We start from the raw sequence: 20,611 nt of genomic DNA on the forward strand, positions 1-20,611 counted from the left end.
ACTTGAACATGAGTTGTCCCAAAATTATTCTTGTGCTTAATTCAGACAATTGCTTAGGAAAGGTAGCCCCCCAAAAAAGCAATACATGATTTGGTCTTCATTCAAGTACATGCTCTCAAGCGAGTTTTATTTTTTATTTTTTTTCAAGATTTATTTATTTATTTTAGAGAAAGAGCGCACAAGGCTGGGGAGGAGGGGCAGAGACAGGAGAGAGAGAAAATCTCAAGCAGACTCCCTGCTGAGCATGGAGCCTTGAGGCAGGGCTCAATCCCAGGACTCTGAGATCATGACCTGAGCTGAAATTGAATCTGATGCTCAACTGACTGAGTCACTCAGGCACCCCAAGTACATGCTCTCAGGCAAGTTTTAAAAGAAAAGAGGAATTAGGGTTTCCAGAGCTTTAGGAGTCCACTTTCACCATAGGTAGCAATCAGGTTCTGATGAGGGTGATGTGTGATACCAATCACATCCTTCCGGTGAACTGTCAGAGTCTCTCCAGTTTGCCAGTGACTGTGCTAAGACAGGAGAGCACAGAGTCTTCCTTTACACAGTAGATCCATTTGCCATGGGGAGAGAGAGCACAGCAAACAAAATCCCTACCTTCTCTCTTACCAGACCTGAAGCTTCTGACAATCTGCCCTGCCTGTTTGTGATGACCACTGTATTTGATCTGTTGCACACCACAAAGTGCTCTGGGTTTTTAGGAAGCAGGATCACACTGTTGATAGTGGTATCTATCCCTGCAGTGCTGCCCAGGGATTTAAAGGTATTTGAACATTCTGTGGTCTTCATATTCCAGATCTTCACAGTGCCATCAGAGGATGCCTTAATAATATAATGTCCATCTTGTATAAAAGTTGCTTCATTAATGAAGGAGGAATGGTCATGAAATTCCTTCACGGTTTTCCCAGATTTTAAACCATGAATTTTAATTTTCTGATCAAAAGAGGCACAGCTATCCTTAGAAAAGCTTAGCAGGGGACACCTTTACTGTGTGCCCTTTCAAATCTCCTTAAACCCTTTTCACTATGAGTCTTCCATACCTCGATCTGTCCATCTTGGGCCCCCATTGCTAACACTTCTGCATCACTGCTGAAGCACATGCAGAGGACAGCATCATCCAACATCATAAAGTCATCCTGGGCCTGTTATTTAAGTTCCTTCCTGATTTTTCCAGTCATAAAGTTCCAGACTTCAATGAATCCAACAATAGACCCAGTGACCAAATTCTGACCATTTGGAGAAAAGTGAGCACACTCCACATGGGGCCCAAACTTAATACACCTGTCCAGTTGTGTAGGAAACTTCTTTTCCCACATCTTTGACAGCTGCTTTTCCTCGGAACAAACATATGGTCATCCCAGGAAGGAACAACATCTGGTGCTGCGGCCACTTCAGTCCCTGTCCCAGCAATGCTGAGAGACAAGATGGAGGCACCACACTGACTTCCCCAGCCAGGGCCTGGGCTATGACCCCTCCTGACTACTTCTATCTGGCATTCCTCAGGAGAATCACAATAAGACCTGGCCAAGAGGTTCTCCGAATGAACATCTGCTCTGGCTGTGTTTGTTTTAACATGGTCATGGGGTCAGTCTTTCTCAGGAGTGACCTGGCAGCTCCCAATTCATGCAGCTCTATCCATTCCAGAACAACCCATTCATAGAGGTCAATGAGGATTTTGTCCGGCAATTTCAGAGACCGTATAGCCTGAAACCAGTATCCCAATGGCTACTATTAATGCCAACCACTCTCAGTGCTGTCCATGGTATTCAGAAACATGGTAGTCTCTTCCTGCAAGGTAGCTAATGCCTGATGTAAACTGTTCTCCTTCAGATACTGCAGGAGAAGATGGATCACATCTGAGGATTTAGCTTCCATCGACATAGTGTTACTTTAATGGGCACAGAACTCACTCCTCTTCAAGATCAGGATTTTTGGATACTCCTCTGGTGAGTCCAGTTTCAAAACCAGTGGATTAGAGTGGTGTTGCTTAGACTTTTATGTACATAAGGGTCACCTTGCATTTCATTAGGTCTGGGATGGGGCCCAACATTCTCCATTCTGACAAGCTCCCAGGTTTTGCTACTGGCCCAAGGGCCACACTTTGAAAAACAGGGTCTACTAGGCAATCATGCAATGTCTTCCACCTTATGTATCCTCAGGGTGCCATGTTTTATTTGCTTTAAAGAGTTTCTTCCCTGGTACTTGCCCCAGTAGGAGGTTGTGATTGGTCATCAGGCCCTAGCTTCTCCCAATGTCCCACATATCTTGTCCTCATGTGGTCTCCAGCTCAGGTGTCAGGCCTCTCTGGCACTCAGAAACATTGCCCAGGGAGGTAAGCTTATTCTTGACAAGCCAACAAAAGCACCAGAGCTGGAATGCCCTATTATTGTTGCTACAGAAAATCAGTGCCTTTTTCTCTTAGTTGCTATAGCCATGAAGGTCGTCATAGAATTTTCTTGTGCAGGTAAAGAGACTTTACTATTTTCTCTGGTTCTGGACATTAATCCAAGGCGAGCTCTTTCTGCTTTGGACAAAAGGCAGAGTTGAGCTTTGCTGTTCAGGGAAAGTTGCTGGATCACAGCCTTCTCACACTCTGGCTGTCCCCACCTCTGTCTACAGACCTATCTTTTAAAAAATCCCTTAACTATTGGGGCACCTGGGTGGCTCAGTCGGTTAAGCATCTGCCTTCAGCTCAGGTCATGATCCCAGGGTCCTGGGATCAAGCCCCTCATTGGGCTGCCTGCTCAGTGGAAAGCCTGCTTCTGCCTGCCGCTCTGCCTTCTTGTGCTCTCTCTCTGTCAAATAAATAAAATCTTAAAAAAAAAAATCCCTAAACTGTAGCTATTCATGGCTAAAATCAGGGCACAGGCCCACACTGGCCAGGGCCTGCTTCAAGTGAGGCTCAGAGCAGCAGTTCTTTCATACTCTTGTCATCACTGGAGGGCATCTGCTCCTAAACTTGGAAGTGTGTTGCACCCAGGACAGGGGAAGCTGCTCTCAATGTTTCAGTCAGGTGGGCTCTTACTGGCCCGTGCTTCTGCATTCCACAAGCAAAGACTCTGGCAGCACACAGTTTTAATTCTACTCTGTTTTCACCCTAGAAAAGATGTAAACTCAGTCCCACTGGCACCCTGAGTCTGCATCAGTGACTCCAGGTGGGAGGTAAAAATCAATTATAACCCACCTCATTTACTCCCAGGGTTCCAGCTCATGCTAGCAAATGTTAATAGAGAGTAAGGGAAAGAAACTATATTCTTATTGATTACCTGTGTACTACCTGAGATAGATTTTAGCCACGTTGAAATTTATTAGGGTAGAGAGGTTTAGACTTACACAGGAATTTCTGTAGGCAGTACTTATCTGTCTGTGCTAATAAGGGAGTGACTAGGCACCTAAAATAATGGAGAGGACTCTAAGCAATGCCTTTAGGAACTCAGCAACCTGGCTATTGTTGCCCTTCAAGTTAGAGCCATGGGTAGGAGTAGGCTGAGGTGGTTTGGGTGTGCTCACCAAAGAGAAAAAGAAATAGGATATCTGAGATTTGGTCAAAAGCAGTTCTGAACAGTAGCTGTCAGATGTCAAGTATGACATCTAAGGGAGCTTATTCAAGAGCCAGGACAGACCCAAAGTAGGTGAGGCAGGACATGACCCTACAGTGGCACTTGGGGGGTTCCTTGGGGTCAAGGAGAGGGAGGGGTAAGATGACCCCTCTCCCCTATAAAAGTGCAGGGGTCTGGTAAGGTCATTGGTTTAAAACTGACAAGAACAGTGTGAGCTGACACCCACTGCCCATCTTTATAGCAAACATTGTGGTACATTCGTGACTACTCCCAAGGCTAATTCTGATTCCCTCACCTCCTAGCTGCGTGGTCATGGGGCATTTCTTGAACCTCTCTGACCTGCAAATTCTCATATGAAGCAGGGGATGTTAGGGGAGTATTCAATAAGTTAAAATGTGTAAAGAGCATGGCACAGGGTCTGGCATTGTTTAATAAATTGCTTAATAAATACTAGTTGTTATTTTGATTGTTTTCTGGTTATTTTTTTACAGGGGATAAATACTATCTACTATTGGTTATTATGGTCAATGGATTGTGATCTTACTTCACAAAATATAACCCTAAACCTCCGAGCTTACCAGTGGAAGGAGACTCTCCCATCAGGAAAGGAAAGCTGAATGACAGGTGCCACTCTGCCCCCAACATTTCCTGCCCCTGAGCTCACCTCTATCATCACTTTGGCCCCTGGTAGGAGTTGAGTAGGGAAATTGTTTGTACTCTCAACATGTGAGCCAAGAGGGAATCCAAAAGTTCCCTGATTCCTCTTGGTAGAAATGGTAATAACCTATGAAAGCTGCACCAAAGGAATAACAAAGGGGAAATGAGGAGAAAAATCAAGAAATAAAAATAAAATCTCTTAAAAGTATAATTTTCTCTCTGGAACTCCTAAGTCCCACCATTCTGAGTGAGCTATCAGGAAAAGAGAGAGGTCCTCCTGCCACCTTATTCCTGGCCTGTCTCCCCTCTCTAACACATGTCTCCCCAAAGTTCCCTCCCAGATGCCTACATTGGTCTCTCCTACCCACCCAGGGTTTCCCCCCACATTCTCTCTTTCCTTCTGAGCCATTTCTCTATGGAAGTGACCGGTACTGCGATACTACCACACAATTCCACCTTGCGCCACAGACCCTGTGTCATATCACAGTGCAGCACCAAAGCCACAGTGGTTACACAGTCAGGGTGACACATATGCAATAACCAGCTTGTTTTCTCACTTAAGCCAGCTGGCTTTCTTTAGATAATTTGCTGAACTATCTGCCGAGAGAATAGCAATTATAATGTATATTTTTCATCAACATTTACAAGTTCAGACCTTAGTGATGAGAAATGAATTCATTCTTACAAAAACATGTCCCCTTTCCATCCACTTGTAGGGTATGGTGCAGATCCACTTTGCCCTGGCCACCCTTGGCTGTGATGCACGCAGCTGTGTGGGAGACAGCTCGGGTTTCCTGGGTGGCAGACTTTGTCACCAGGTGAACTTCTTGTTGAAACAGATCTGAAGTCCTACTTGTTATGTTATGCTCATTCATATTCAATTCAATAGCTGTAGCGCTTCTACTTGTGTCAGGCATTGTGCAAGGACATGAGTAATGAAGATGTGGGGGACATGGGTCATCTATGGCTGCTGACATCTTTTGCATATTGCCTGTACATTTGATAATCTACACCTCACCCTGGGCAGATCCTTCTGTAATAATAGTAATAATATGGAATCTAAACTATATTTTCCAGACTTCCTGCAAGCATACACCTTCTTTCTAACTTCCCTGGGAATAGTTGGAGGATTTGCTCTTCCCACAAATGGAATATATCTCATTTCTCTCTTCTGGGGTGCTGCAGGGAAGCTTCACAGATGCACTCCCCTGAGAACTCCACTGGGGTGACCCTCGAGCTCTTTAGGCTTTTGACACCTGAAATCCATTGTCCTGAGGCTTTGGGATTCCTCCACCAATATCCTACTTCTACTTCTTCTATGCCTCTTAAAGTTATCTTATTTTCCATTGTTCTGTTGAATCCTTTATATGTTCAGAAGGTGCTTCTTCTACTTAAATTTTGATTCCTAGTTCTCCTTGAAAGACCCTACATTCTTTTTGATTTTTTAGATTGGAATCTCCTTATTAACCCACACACCTCATGCTATAGAACATAGAGAACCCATTAGCATTCTCCCACCATCCCGTGCTACTTTGAAACATTGTTTCTCCTCTTGGAAACTTTCTCTTTGAAGGTCAAAACCTACCTCTTATCATCCCCTTTTCTTGTTTCCGTAATTGGAACAACTTTCTGGAACTCCTCTTTATTCATTGAAGACTTTCTTTTTTTAAGATTTTATTTATTTATATGAGAGAGAGGGGGAAAGAGAGAGAACATGAGAGAGAGCACAAGAAGGGGGAGGGGCAGAGAGAGAAGGAGAAGCAGACTCCCTGCTGAGCAGGGAGCGCAACACAGGGCTTGATCCCAGGACCCTCGGATTACCACCCGAGCTAATGGCAGACAGACACTCAACTGACTGAGCCATCCAGGCGCCCCTCATTGAGGACTTATGCAGGGGACTCTCCACCTTTCTTTAATGCTCCAAATTATGCCTTCATTTTAACTTTCCTATTATTCAATTGTTGCTTCCCACTCCCACAGCTACATTCTGGATTTTTAATGGCCCAGACCTTTGACACAACTTCTTAGTTTAGGCCTCTACACTGAAACAGTGCATGGCCAAATTGTTTTTCCAAATGTCAACCTTTCCTGCCATCTGTCTTCAAACTATCATTCTACTTGGAGATTGCAAACACTGAACAAAAATAACATCTCTACAATAATTAACTTCCACATTATATTTGAAGATATAAATAATATTTTTCTTTCAGGAACAAAACAGGCTTATTTTTAAGCCCCACAGAAACTCATTCCTTAAGGCCTATTGCCAACTTTTATGTATCATAATTTTGCTTCCTGTTTTATGTACTAGTTTTATAGTCTGTAGAGTAGAAAAAACAACAACAGAACCAAATATGGTTTTTTTCTCATTTTGCTTATTTCACCTGAGATAAGAAAATATCAAAGATAATTAATGTATGCTGAAAGGTGATGCCTTGCACCTCCAAATTTTTAAAAAATATTTATCTATTTACTTTAGAGAAAGAGAGAGTGAGGGGTGGGGAGGGGCAGAGGAAGAGGGAGAAGGAATCTCAAGCAGACTCCCCACTGAGCAGAGAGCTGACATGGGGCTCCATCTCAGGACCCTGAGATCATGACCTGAGCTGAAATCAACAGTTGGACACTTAACTGACTGAGACACTCAGGTGCCCCTTCACCTGTAAATATTGAAAGCAACTTGAAGTATGTTTCCATAACATAGATATTCATACCTACTAAAAGAATTCCTCTGGAGTGTGTGTGTGTGTGTGTGTGTGTGTGTAATATAATACATATATATATATATATATATTTCTTCTACAGAATATATGTAATATAATATATAGTATATATATAATACATTCTGTAGAAGAAATCACATTTTTAAATTTTATTTTATTTTACTTAATTTCAATTAACTAACATATAGAGTATTATTGGTTTCAGCGGTAGAGTTCAGGGATTCATCATTTGTGATGGAACTAGAGGCAAATCACATTTTGAAGGGAGTCATTCTTTTGCTGCCCTGAAAGAACAGAGTTCAAATTCCAATAAAGAATCTTAATAAAGAAGCCTGGCAATTTGCATTCTCTATTCTTAACTCTGTTAATATAAGATGTTGCTTTGGGCTAATGCAGCTTTGGTTTCACTCAGTCCCGCTCTGCCACCTGCCTCCTCATGGGCAGCATTCACAGAAAGATATCAGCTTCAGTCCTGGGAAGCTCCACAGGAAGAGAAATGGGTTCTTGTGACAGCTCTGCCATTTATTTGTCTGTCCCTAGGTAGTTGCTCAGCTTCTATAAGTGATGAGCTTATTAAGGCTCTGCTCTTTCAAAGTCCCCCAAGGGACAGTTTTCTGTCTCTTTGGCATTCTGTGCTCAGTATGTAGCAGTCAAGCAGTCCCTATTTAGCCAAGCTTCTGGTTGTATTCAGCTGTGTCCTTTGAGCCTGCACACCAGGTGAAGGTGCCCTTCTATAAGTGAAGTCTTAGAAATGGAGGCTGTTGGGCCAGTGTGTAATTCATGCAAGTCCTTCTTCCTTGGTCTGGCTGACTTCAAGGTGAGCAGAAAAAATCAAATTGAAGAAATTGCAAAGTAAGGTAATGCAGTTCAGTAAATACTTGGAGGTAGAAGACATTGACCCTACCAACTCAAGTTAGAGTTTGGGGCCATCTGTGGGTTTCAATTTGATGTTAATATTCCCTGCCTCCTCAAAGTGTCGCTGCTTAATGCTGTAGTAGATTTCCAGAAGTTGCAATAGGAACATGGTTACTAGAACCTCAGAAAGCCATACTACATGACTTTCAGCAGGAGTGTTACTTCAATTTTTTGAAATATATCAAGTGTCAAAAAAACACATCCAGTATTAACATATGGCAAAATTGGCTGCAGAAGCAGCTGGATCCTTAGTATTTTCTCCTTTAGACTATTCCATTTTTTTTCAGTAAATTACCCTTGTGGAAGAAAACATATTATCACATCCACATTTTGATTTACTGTCAATAAGATGACAGCCTAAGACTTACAAATAATGACAGCCATATCTCACTTTATCTTCTTGCATTGCTGAAAAATAAGGAAATGCAAGTATATATACATATATATTGAAATGTTTATATATTTGTTGTTACGTATTAGATAATGGTTTCTGGTTGAGATTATGTGTGCAATTTTTATAGCAAACTATATGTAACAAAAGAGTGAGCTTTTGATATAGTAAAAAATTAGTAGAAGATTGAAAATTAAGATTAGTTACAGCCAATGTGGCCAGTAGAATTAAAAGGAAACTTGCAACTTCTCTTTGCCAAATGGAAATTGACCATGTGACCTTACCTCTCTGTAAATGAAATAAAAATGTTCTAAGAAGAAATAACATCTGAACTAAGGGCATTTGTGAGCCCAAAGTAGTGAGATTCTGTCTCAGGGCTCTATTTGGATAGAGCAGATTTTAAAATGCGAGGAGTCGGGGCGCCTGGGTGGCTCAGTTGGTTAAGCGACTGCCTTCGGCTCAGGTCATGATCCTGGAGTCCCGGGATCGAGTCCCGCATCGGGCTCCCTGCTCGGCAGGGAGTCTGCTTCTCCCTCTGACCCTCCCCCCTCTCATGTGCTCTCTCTCTCAAATAAATAAATAAAATCTTTAAAAAAAAAAATGTGAGGAGTCGGTCTGTAGTAAGCTATAGTATTTTCTAAAGATGTAACTGAAGAGTCAAGGTTAAATTTTTTTTTTCTTTTCAACCAGATTGTGAGTTGCAGGCCTTTCTTGGATTAACCGGAGGTTAACAAGTCCTGATAGTTTTGTTTGGGGAGTTTTACAAACTCCTGCTGGGAAATGGAACATGGAACCAGAAGCATGAGGTTAGGGGAAGCGGAGGAGACAGTAATACATACGTATATATATATATATATTACTGAATCATTATAATTAATAATCATTTATATATAAATGAAATATTTACTAACTAAATTTAATCACACATATTTGTATATAATTATAAATATTATATTTTATATAATATGTATATTTATTTAAGTCTTTAATCTTAGGACTATTTCTCCAATGGTTTTAATCAGGTCTATTTATTTTCAGTAGTAGTGAATTTAGGGTTTTATGCTAAAAGGAGCTGGCCACTTGGGAGGTACTTTCAAAGCACTTCTACCCTGGAGGACAATTGGGAAGGACTGTGACGTTATGAGTAATTCCCAGACCCTCTGCAAACCATGACCTGTCTTCTGTAAAAGTCATTCCTGGCCCCGCTATGCAGTGGCTGGTTAGTGGAGTTCTGCACTTACCTGAGAAGTAGCCTCTGGTCTCAACAATGACAGGTTCGGAGATGCCTCAGAAACAATTGTACATTTAGTAATGCAGAAGCAGCGAGCTTTAGATTTCTGTTCTGATAAGGAAAATTCTCAATTCAAGAGAAGCCATCAATGTCTGGATCGACCTAAAATAGTTATCTTCTCTGAACTTTGAGCTTTCTGTTGGGCACACAGCCCAATCATAGATATACCACAAGCAGTGTCATTTTAATAATCAGATTTACAGTGTCATGTCAGCCACCTGTCCTTGTAACTTTGGATTAGGCTAACAGTGGGAGTTAATAGGATTTATCTTCATCAAAGAGCTAACAAAGCTAAGACACCAGTCCCAGACAACACAGTGGGTCTAAGCAACAGACTTCAGATTCTCTTTGAAATACTTTATAATCACTGGTGCTTTGTTTTGTTTTCTCATTGCAGAAATATCTCCTCACTTGTAAATAAAAGTATGTGTGATGAGTATTACAGAACATAAAATGGAGCTTACAGTGTGCCAGGCAGTATTCCAAGTGTTTCATTCATGATCAATACAGAAAGTGGGCTCCAAATGGTGAACAAACTTGCCCACAGCTAGCAAGTGTTTGAATCATGATGCTCCATCATCCTGAAGCTGATCATTTTATAAAGTTTGGCACTGAAAGTTTCTGAAAGTTTTGTTCATTTTGTGCCCTTTAAAAAATTATTATCAGAAGTAGACCAGAACAAGTGTAAAAGAAAGGATAAAATAGAAAATATCCATCACGTGCATTAATAAGTGCATCAGCCCAGTGGATATATCTGTGCATCATGCCCACATGACAAAGAGAAAGCATTTTATTTGAAGGGGACTGCTCTGTGTGTGATGGATCAGCTCCCTTTTGTCAATAACCTTGCCTTTTACATCAAGATTGATGGATATGCCCCGACCTTCTTTTCCCTCTATCTCTACTTGAAATGAGTGAGTGACCTAAAGAATAGTTCATCTAAGGTTGTACATTTAAAGAGCAAACACTTTCACTCAAGATTCAACCAGAGTCACTTTCTGTCATTCACTCTGCTTCAAGTGAAGAAATATATACTAAGGATGCTTCATTTGATGACTTTTTTCTCTAAAGAATTTCCTCTTTAGAGAAAAGTCTTTTGGAATCCTTGAAGATAAAATGAGTCTATTGATATGTAAGTTGTAATTTATTCTACAAGTTTTACTAAAGTAAGTGACAATGTTAATGAAAATATTTGAGACCAGTAAATCCTGACACATGACCCCCAGGTAGGAGACTCTGATTTAATGCCTTCTGGAGAGGTAACTGGGCCTCTGGGTTCTTAAAAGTGTTCCCAGGAAATTTTAATGTGTAGCCAAGGTAAGAATCACGGTATGAAACTCTTCAGACTAAATAAGCAGACTATTCCTTTATGAAACTAGAATTCTAGACAAAAGAGAACACACACACACACACACACACACACCACACAGAGTTCTTAGTTTCCAATTTGCTCTTAACCGTATTATTACAATCTTCCACTTTAAAAACATCTTTCTTGAAAAAGAAATAGAAAACCAATAAAAGAGTCTTGTCATCTGTGATTCTTTATAGTTTACACATGTCATCCATTTAATACTATCTTCCTAATTAATCTTCATGGCATCCCATTTTACAGACAGTAAAACTAAGAAGCTATGAGCTGCTTTGTACATAGTGTATTAATCACCAATAGGTATTACTGAAACAGAAGTGAAAAAATAAAAGTTTAAAAATCTTATTAAAAATTAAAGTTTTCAATTCATAAGAAGGCTTATGAATATTTTGATTTTATTTTTTCAGGCATCCTTGTCTGCTTTTGGTATCACAGTAATACTGGCCTCATAAAATGTGTTTGGAAGTGTTTACTCTTTTATTTTTTGCAAAGGTTGGGAAGGATTGGTATGAATTCTTTTTTGAATGATTAGTAGAATTCACTAGTGAAGCCATCTGGTCCTGCAATTTTGTTTGTTTGTTTGGAGTTTTCTGATTACTGATTTAATCTCCTTACTAGTAATTGGTCTGTTCAGATTTCTATTTTTTCATGATTCAGTTGTGGTAGGTTTTATGTTTCTAGGATTATCCATTTCTTACAGGTTGTCCAATTTGTTGCTATGTAATTGTTCATAGTTGTCTCTTGGGATCTTCTGCATTTCTGTGCTATCAGCTGTAAAATCTCCTCTTTCATTTCTAATTTTATTTGAATCCTCTCTCTCTTTTTCTTGGTGAATCTAAATTAAAGGTTTGTCAATTTTGTTTATCTTTTCAAAAAATAAAAACCAAAACACATAAAAAAGAAGAAAAACCCCAAATTCTTAGTTTCATTGATCTTGTCTATTGTCTTTTTAATCTCTGTTTCATTTATTTCTACTCTGATCTTTGTTACTTCTTTTTTTCCACTAGCTTTGGGCTTAGTTTGCTTTTCTTTTTGTAGTTCCTTGAGGTATAAAGTTAGATTGTTTATTTGAGATTTTTCTTGTTTCTTGAGGTAGGCATATATGAACTTCTCTATTAGAACTGCTTTTGTTGTACCCCAAACTTTTAGTATGTTGTGCTTCCATTTCATTTATCTCAAGGTATTGTTTTTTAAACTTCACTTTTGATTTCATCTTTGATCCACTGGTTGCTTAGTAGTATGTTGCTTAATCTCCACATATTTATGAATTTTCCAGCTTTTTTTCTTGTCATTGATTGCCAGCTTCATATCATTGGTATGATTTCAATCTTCTAAATTTGCTAAGACATTGTTAATGAACTAACATACGATGTATCCTGGAAAATGTTCCCTCTGCACTTGAGAAGAATTTATACAGGCACACCTATGAGAAATTGAGGGTTTGGTTCCAGACCACCACAATAGAGAAAATATTGCAATAAAGCAAGTCAAATGATTTTTTTTTATTTTCCAGTGCATATAAAACTTACTACTATATTGTAGTCTATTAAGTGTGTAGTAGCATTATGTCTAAAAAACAATGTACATACTTTAATTTAAAAATGTTATTGCTAAAGAGTGCTCACCATTATCTGAACTTTCAACAAGTCATAATCATTGATCACAGACCATCATAACAAATACAATAATAAGGAGAAAGTTTGAACTGTTGTGAGAATTGCCAAAATGAGACACAAAGAGATGAAGTCAGAAAATGCTGTTGGAAAAATGGCACTGATGAACTTGCTCAATGCAAGGTTGCCAAAAACCTTCAATGCACAAAAAACACAGTAGAACAAGGTATGCCTGTATTTGCTGCTTTGGGATGGAACATTCTATTAGGTTCTGTTAGGTGTGTTAGTTTCCTTTGGTGTAAATTATACGTCAAGTCCATTGTTTCCTTTTTGATTTTCTATCTGGATCCATTGTTGAAGATGGGGTATTGAAGTTCCCTACTATTATTGTATTATTATTATTCTCTTTAGGTCTATTAGTATTCACTTAATGTATTTAGGTGCTCTAAATATATATCTATTTTACAATTCTTATATCCTCTTTTTTTTTTTATTTATTTTTTTAAAGATTTTATTTATTTATTTGAGAGAGAGAATGAGATAGAGAGAGAGCATGAGAGGGGGGAGGGTCAGAGGGAGAAGCAGACTCCCTGCTGAGCAGGGAGCCCGATGCGGGACTCGATCCTGGGACTCCAGGATCATGACCTGAGCCGAAGGCAGTCGCTTAACCAACTGAGCCACCCAGGCACCCGAATTCTTATATCCTCTTGATGAATTGACCACTTTATCATTATCTAATGACCTTCTTTGTCTCTTCTTACAGTTTTTGACTTAATGTCTATTTCTTCTGCTATAAGTATAGCTACACTTGCTCTCTTTTGGTTTCCATTTGCATGGAATATCTTTTTCCAACCTTTTTCTTTGAGCCTATGTATGTTCTTGAAGCTGAAGTGAGTTTCTTGTGGGCAACATATAGGTAAGTCTTGTTTTTTTATCCATTATATTACTCTGTGTCTTCTGATTAGAATTAATCCATTTACACTTGATGTAATTACTGATGGGTAAAGACTTATGATTATTATCTTGTTAATTTTTGTTTTGTTTTGTTTTGTTTTGTAGTTTTTTTTTGTTCTTTTCTTTCTCTCAGGACGTCTTCCTTTGTGAATTGATGAGTTTCTGTAGTCATATACTTTGATTACCTTCTCTTTATCTTGTACATATTTACTATAGGTTTCTGTTTTGTGGTTAGCCTGAGGCTTACATGACCCATCTTGCTAATATAACAGTCTGTTTTAAGCTAACAACTTAACTTTGGCTGCATAAAAAACTCTTCACTCTTATCCTCCTGCCCCTATTTTATACTTTTGATGTCACAATTTACATCTCTTTATATTATATATTGTTTAACAAGTTATTGCATAGCCATTTTTAATACTTTTGTCCTTTAACCTTTATATCAGAGTTAAGTGGTTAATTCTCCACCATACTATGGTATTAAAGTATGATAAATCTGACTTTATGCTAAGCTTTATCAGAGTGCTGTATATTTTCATGTGTTTTCATTTTACTAATTAGCATCCTTTCCTTTCAGCTTAAAGAACTCATTTCTTGTAACACAGATCCAGTGGTGATGAACTCCTTCAGCTTTTGTTTGTTTGCTTAAGTTTCATCTTACCCTCATTTCTGAAGGACAACTTTGCTGGATGAAGTATTCTTGGTTGGTATTTTATTCTTTCAACACCTTGTATGTATCATCTCACTTTTCTGCTGGAAAATCTGTTTATAACCTTATGGGGGGCTCCCTTATAGGAGAGAATGTTTTTCTTTTGTTGTTTTATTTATTTATTTATTTATTTATTTTAAAGATTTTATTTATTTATTTGACAGAGAGAGACACAGCGAGAGAGGGAATACAAGCAGGGGAAATGGGAGAGGGAGAAGCAGGCTTCCCGTGGAGCAGGGAGCCCGATGCGGGGCTCGATCCCAGCACCCTGGGATCATGACCTGAGCCGAAGGCAGATGCTTAACGACTGAGCCACCCAGGCGCCCTCTTTTGTTGTTTTAAAGTTTATTTTTGTCTTTGATTTTGGATAATTTTATTATAATAGTCATTGTAGAAGGTCATTTTGGATTGAAATTATAGGGGTATCTATTAGCTTATTAAACTTGGATGTCCGAATCTCTCTCTAGGATTGGGAACTTCTTGGCTATTATTTCTCTATGTAAGCTTTCTCTTTAGCCCTTTCTTCTCCTTTTGGGACTCTAGTGATGTGCAGATTGTTTCTCTTATTTCTCTTGTTTCTCTTCCCATGAATGCCACAGGCTTTCTTCATTCCTTTTTATCCTTTTTTCTGACTGGACAACTGAAAATGATCTATTTTCAAGCTCACTGATTCTTTCTTATGCTTGGTGCGGTTGCTTATTGAAGCTCTATTGCATTCTTCAGTTCAGTCATTGCATGCTTCAGATCCAAAATTCTGTTTGGTTCTTTTTTATTTTCTATATTTTTGCTGAACTTCTCATTTTGTTATATTGTTTTTCTGATTTTGTTAAATTACGTATCTGTGTTCCCTTATAGGTCTCTGAGCATCTTCAGAAGAAGTATTTTGAATTCTTTTGTCAGGCAATTCATGTATCTATCTCTTTGGCATCTATAAGTGGAAGTTTACTGTGTACCTTTGGTGCTGTCATGTTTCCATGATTCTTCATGATCCCCATAGCCTTGTGCAAGTGTCTGCACATTTGAAGAAGCTGTCACTTCTTCCAGACTTCATGGACTGACTTCAGTAAAGAAAGCACTTCACCTGCAGGTGGGAGAACCCTGCAGTATACTGTAGCACTGGGTCTAGTTGTGCAGGGCCATGTGGTGGCTCCAAGTCTGGGGTGGCATGATGTCTCCTTGGTCCAGGCCTCTGGAGTCCACAGTATCAACAACTGCATGGTCCTTGGTGAGCACTGCAGGAGTCTGCAGTGGTTGTAAGGTCTATGGGGATTCTCAGTGGCACCTCCAGTCCAGTGGCTAGGAACAATGGCAGGCAGCATGGGTGACTGGAGCTGGTATTCTGTACATACTTGGTTGAGGGGGCCAGCTGCAGAAGCCTGTGTAGTAGTAGGGGCTAACTGCAAACACAAGAGCCTGGGTCAACAACTGTGGGTGTGTTGGCAGCTGTGGGGGCCCTGCATGTCAGTATGTATTCCTCGGCCTGCAGAATCTCCTCATGGGTGCATGCATGGCAATGGAGGATGGTTAAGGGAGTTGGGCTGCTAGTGTGAAAGTGCATAGCTGGAAGGGCTTGCTGCAGGAAAATCCAGTGGTACAGGCCAGTGACAGGATCCAGGGCTGGAGCCAGGCCTACAAGCAACTGTGTGAGCTAGCTGCCGATGAGCCAGTGGTTCAGGCCAGGTACTGGAGACAGGGCCAGATCTGGGTCCGCAAGCATCTGTTAGGATCTAGGCTTTTCAGTTGTACTTCTGTGTCTGCAAAACCTTGTCATGGGCACATACATGGTGGTAGAGTCTTGTGATGTGTAAATGCACAGCTAGAGGGGTTGGCCCTAAGCAAATACATGGAGATGGGGGTACCTGCAAAGGTCTAGGCTGGTGTTTTGTGCTCACACAGCTGCAGAGGCCTGGGCTGGCTATTGGTGCAGTTCCTGGGCTCTGGTATGGTGGGAGTAGAAGGGGGCAGGGAAGGACTCAAATGACCGGCATGTGTGAATGCAAATAAGTGTGGCGTGAACACCTGGTAAAATCTGCAGTGGGTTCATTGTTGCTGTGCTGGCTATATGTTTCTTCAGAGATGAAAGCTGCTGGGGTCCTCTGCAGAGGTTATGGGAACCTCAGTCATTCAACATAGCTGGTACCAGTAGCTCTTGCTTTTATTCCTTGATCCTAGGTTTTATTCCTTGATCTCTGTTCATCTTAGCTTTACCAGTCTCTGAGTGGGGTAAATTTGAAGTGAGGCCTTCATGTGGTGCCCCAAAGGCTGGGGAAGCCGGTTGTTCACCCTGCTCTGCCTTTTCTATTGAGGGGTTCTCTTTCTAGTTGGGGAGTTCCCATATGGTGCTCAGCAGTGCTGGCCTGGGCAATGGAATGATGCAGGCAAAATGAAATTGTTCTTCCTAACCTTTTTGTGCAGTTATTCTCAGGTTTTCCCACTGTGTTCCTGAAGTTTCTTAACTGGACTCCTGAGCTCTCCCAAGGATGTTTTTGTTCAGAGAAAGCTGCCTAATTATTGATCTTTGTGGGAGGGTGGAGGCTGGGGTCTCCTACTTTGCCACCCTGGTGATGTCCTAGAGTCTTTTTGTAATATGGTTTATTAAATGAAATCAGAATGTTTCTAAAAAATATGAGCCCTCTGCTTCCTAATAAATATAGTTAGAAGTATTATCATTGCTTGATCTTTGATTTCTACTAGTACCCAATAAAATTGTTGCTTGGTCTCAAAAAATTGAATAAATGATTCTATTTCCACCCCAGAAATAGTCTTAAGAGCCTCAGGGCCTTTTTGTTGGCTAACCAAGCATACTGTTTTTGTACTAAGTAATATCTGGAATGATACTTCTGACCTGTGATCTTATTAATATCCTCAGAGGAAAGATATCTGAGTTCCATAATTCGCTAAGCATCTGTAAGTTTTCTTTGTATAACAACTGGATTAATATGGACAAAATCATGTTTTTAGGGACTTGGATTGGCTTTGGTTCACATCTGTTCTATAATAAAAACCAGAATGGAATATGTGTAAAGTTTTGTTTCCTCTGTACCCTTAATTAGCTGAAATATCTCTAAGAAGGGAACTACAAAGGGCAAAGGCAGGGAATCTTACTCTTTGCTTCCTCTCTATTCAATTCAATTTTTGACATATTTATAAGGATTTATAAATTAGGACACTTCCCTGGAATTATCTGAAGTCCCTTGTAAGATATGTCTGTAACCAACCATCTTTTTCTATAGTCAAGAGGCCAGATAAGATCGCTTCCACATAAATGATGGATGAGTTCATGCTCTCACGGAAGTTATTCCTTCAGTGAAGAGGGAGAGATTGGTACACAGAATATGGTATCTTATAACCAGGTGCATTATGACAGTGGTCTTTGATTAGCAATGGCTTTTGCCTGTAAAATTAAAAGCATTCTCATTTTTTCTGTTATTTTAGTTTATTTTAGCTCTAGATTTTGTAGACATGCCTAAATATGGTTTTAGAAACCATGAGAAAATTGTGCTCTTAGAATATTAGCAGAGTTGACATGCCCAAATATTGGGAAAATACATTTTTATAAAAACGGATGTGTGTATAGCTTCTACTTTTCTCATGGTCTAAAAAGGGCTTTTGTAGGTTTGCCACCTTTGTTCTGCTTGTCCAAGTACAGAGTAAAGATATAGGCCTCAGGAAGACCAAAAAAAAAAAAAAAAAAAAAAAAAAAGGCTGAATCTTTCTCCATGAGGAAGAAAAGGCAAGAAAGAGTCAGAGAGAGAACATGGCCAGAAATTTTGGGAGAGAAAGACAGAGAAGGGACAATAGGGTAGGACTGGGCACAGTGGGATTTTGAAGACTTATGTGGATAACTTTTGACTTCATGTGGAGTGGTGGAATTTTCCTTTGTCACCTCTTCAAGATGGCAAATTATATGAAAGTATATTAGACTTGAATTTGTATTTGCTGTGAATGGAACATATGACAAAGACTTCTCTTTCTGAATTGCTCTCTTATAGTTCACCACTTTTCTACCACCTTAGCTATATTTTTTTCCATGAGGACAAAAGGTGACAGGAGTTTACTATATAGGTCAGATTATTTGTTGCTGTCCATATAGCATCATCTGTAACTATTTGAGTGGCAAGAGTGCGACTCTTCTGTTACATTTTTCAATCAAAATTGTGCGTAGGGAGGTTAATTTGCACTTTGTTGTATAGACAAAGTTTTTGTTTCAAGTTTAAGGGAAATGCAGACTTTGTTCAATAAAATGAATACATGCTAAATAGTAGGAACTTTGTAATATTTGGGTCGGCTGACTCAGGAGTTGGTGAGTATCCTTCACCAGTATGTTCCAAGGGGGACTGAAGGACCACTTGGAAGGAGGAAGTAGGCAAACATTACTTAGAGGTCCAGAAATTTTAATCGACTCTTTCAAGATTCCAGTGGATCTCTTTTCCTGGTAAAACTTGGAAAAGGAAAGCAAATGGAACCAACTACAGACCTACCAGGGCACCTGCTTTCAGGGCCATGACTAACACTCATTGTCTCCCTTTTCTGCTAGACATCTTAAATTCCCTCCCTAACAAGACTGCTAGTGGTGACTCATGCAAACTTCATCCCTGAGGGGTCTAAGGGTGGGGCACCATGTCCCTTTTCAGGCATATTTGCTGAACTTGTCCATTTTTATTTTCTCAAGTAAGCAAGAGAATACCAAAAGGCATAGAGTAATCGCTTGGATGCTAAATGTATTCCTCCTTGCTCTCACTGGGTAAAAGCAGTTCTAGTTCTCTCTCACGATCAGCATCAATATCCCCATTAAAGTGGTAACTTTTCTTCTTGCCTTCTAGAGCCTTGGTAAATGAGCTCAAAGTGCCCAGGTGACAGTGGTAGCTTTTTTTTTTTTAATTTTATTTTATTATGTTATGTTAGTCACCATACAACAGTGGTAGCTTTTAATGCAATGAGATTCTTGCTGATTTCATTGGCAGAAGTGATTCCCCTTTTGGGGTCAGGATTTCCAACTATGCAGAGCTCAGAGCTATAGGGATAGGTAGCGTAAATTCCCCATTGGGTTACTAAGGGTGTTGGTTAGTAAGGTCAGTTCTGTTTCCCCATTCTTTGGTCCCAGACACATTTATTTTTCCTACTGAGCACACAGCCTCAGGTAAAGTTCTTTAATCCAAGGTGTATACTGCATCCTAGAAGATGGCACTATATTATCATAAAGTCTTTCCTCTGAAGCAGTGTTTCAGTTGTACCTTCAGAAGGTTGTTACACTCTGACAGGCAGGCAGCTTCTAGGTCATATGTTGTAGAACATGACCAAAGAATCCCATGGACATAGGCCTACTTGCATACCTCCTTTGCTATAAAGTAAGTCCCTTGGTTTGATGTGAGGTTATAAGGGACCCTGTGTTGGAGGAACAACAGTCTATCAACTCTTAGATGGAGATGTTGTCAAGAAAGTCAGCCCATTCCCAGAAAAAAAATATATATATATGTATTCTATTCTTGTCAGAATTAATTGCTTAGTCTTCCAGAGTGGAAGAAACCCAATGAAATCAACTTGCCATCATGTGGTCTTTTGGTTTCCTCAAGGAAGGATGTCACTTCATAACTCTGTTAGTCTCTGTTCCTGGTCGACTAGACACTTGGGCAGTGGTATCTAGATCAACTTGGTAAAAAGGAGCCTGTGTGCCAGTCTCATCTACAGCCCCTATCCATGCCACCATGGCCACTTCATTCATGCGGTCACCATGTCAGCACTTAAGTGGCCGATGACAAGGACTGTCTTGTATACTTGGTTATTGGTGCCTCTTCCAGATGAGAAGCTTTTTGATGGGAGCACTTGTCTGAGGTACAGGATCTCTGGCAAGGACCCCTGGAGAGGGTGTGAACTCATTACTAGGTTGGCCTTAGAAACATGAAAATGTTTTGGCCTTGCTCAATGAAATTGAAATACCAGAACTGCCATATTAAATAGTAGAGGAAAGGATTAAAACATTCTGGGAAGTGGGCTTACTGGAGTAGGGTATAATACACGTAGTGTTGGAAATTCAGTGGTGCTTTCCTTTGTAGGCCAAAGCAGATGGTAGCAGGGTTCATTGATAGCAGTCAGAATGATAAGAGATAGGACCACAAAACAGTAGAGTCCTTGGGGTGCCTGGGTGGCTCAGTCAGTTAAGCAGTTGCCTTTGGCTCAGGTCATGATCCCAGGGTCCTGAGATCAAGCCCCACATTGGGCTCCCTGCTCAGTGGTGAGTCTCCTTCTCCCCCCCTTCCTCTGTGATCTCTCTCATTCTCACTCTCTCTCAAATAAATAAATAAAAATCTTAAAAACAAAACAAAACAAAACAAAAAAAACAGTAGAGTCCAAATTGAAGTACTCAATTATCAGGAGGCAGGAGACACAATTATTGTAATAGGCAACAAGATTGGGTGGTCATTAAGG

General features: G+C 40.0%; 1 pseudogene; it reads right to left on the minus strand.

The window, feature by feature from the left end:
• Window positions 1–383: 383 nt before the first annotated feature.
• On the minus strand, window positions 384–1,884 carry LOC118536282 (WD40 repeat-containing protein SMU1 pseudogene; annotated as a pseudogene).
• Window positions 1,885–20,611: the final 18,727 nt, after the last annotated feature.

The sequence above is a fragment of the Halichoerus grypus genome, chromosome 10, assembly GCF_964656455.1.
Source record: "Halichoerus grypus chromosome 10, mHalGry1.hap1.1, whole genome shotgun sequence".
Taxonomy (NCBI): Eukaryota; Metazoa; Chordata; class Mammalia; order Carnivora; family Phocidae; genus Halichoerus; species Halichoerus grypus.